This window comes from Gossypium arboreum, chromosome 9, assembly GCF_025698485.1.
Source record: "Gossypium arboreum isolate Shixiya-1 chromosome 9, ASM2569848v2, whole genome shotgun sequence".
Lineage (NCBI taxonomy): Eukaryota > Viridiplantae > Streptophyta > Magnoliopsida > Malvales > Malvaceae > Gossypium > Gossypium arboreum.
The window spans coordinates 9,782,122-9,783,297 of record NC_069078.1 but is presented as its reverse complement, the minus strand read 5'-3'; the positions used below and the strand labels follow the sequence as shown (position 1 = coordinate 9,783,297).

The 1,176-nt window shown below is 36.7% G+C and overlaps 1 non-coding gene across 1 annotated transcript; it reads left to right on the top strand.

Annotated features, from left to right (window-relative positions):
• The first annotated feature begins 502 nt into the window (after positions 1-502).
• LOC128281297 (small nucleolar RNA R71) lies at positions 503-609 on the top strand. Its single transcript, XR_008271510.1, has one exon. It is a non-coding gene; the product is annotated as a small nucleolar RNA R71 (small nucleolar RNA).
• Positions 610-1,176: the final 567 nt, after the last annotated feature.

Below are 1,176 nucleotides of genomic sequence, written 5' to 3'. Positions count from 1 at the left end.
TGAAAGCCTGGAGGGGATTTTGCTCTTTGATTTTCTTGACCACCCAAGAGAAATTGGGATGGTTCCTCCAACCTACATTGTAGTAATTACTATAAGGGTTATTTTGAAGCCTAGAATTATTACCCATATAATTGATTTGTTCATTCTCTGTGCTAGAAGCGAAGGGTAAACATTCTAGATTGTTCATTCCACCTCTATTTGTATCGCATTGCATCATCAGATATACTTGCGTAGAAACATAAAAAATTTTAATTTTCTTATTTAATTGTTCTACCTGATTCGGTAACATGGTGACCGGATCTAAATTGAAAACACCAGCTACTCTATTCAGCTTCGTCCTCATGACTTGCCACTCATAATTATTTAGTGACATCTCTTCTATAAATTCATAAGTTACTTCGGTGTTTTATTATTCAATGTACAATCGGTTGCTGTGTCGATCAACTGTATAGTTGAGGGATTCAAGCTGTTGTAGAAGGTTTGAACCTGTAGCCATAAAGGTAACCCATGGTGAAAGAAATGTCTCAATAATTCCTTATACCTCTCCCTTGCATCATATAGGGTTTTTAGGTCGATTTGAATGAAGGAAGAGATATCATTCCTTAATTTTGCCATCTTAGCTTGTGGGAAGTACTTCAATAGGAATTTCTCAGTCATTTGATCCCATGTAGTGACAGAACCTCACAATAAATAATTCAACCACTGTTTAGCTTTGTTCCTCAGTGAGAAAGGGAATAACCGTAGGCAAATGGCGTCGTTAGAAATGCCATTTATCTTGAAAGTATCATAGACTTCCAGAAAATTAGCCAAATGAGTATTTGGATCTTCGTCTTGCAAACCATCGAACTGAACAAATTGTTGTACCATTTGAATAGTGTTCGGCTTCAGTTTGAAATTATTCACAGCAATAGTGGGTCTCACAATACTTGATTCAGGCCCAGTTAGAATGGACTTGGCATAATCGTACATAGTATGAGGAGCAGGATCTGGATTTGCAACAACTGCAGGAGGTAGCAAATTATTCTAATTATCACCCATCTCCTCAGTCATAATAATAATATCCTCTTGCTCGTCTACTATACTCTGTCGACTCTACCCTACTTCTCTACAATTTCTGAAAGTTATACTTTCAATTTCGTTTTCAAATAGTAATGGTCGGATGGATTTCTTCTAGTC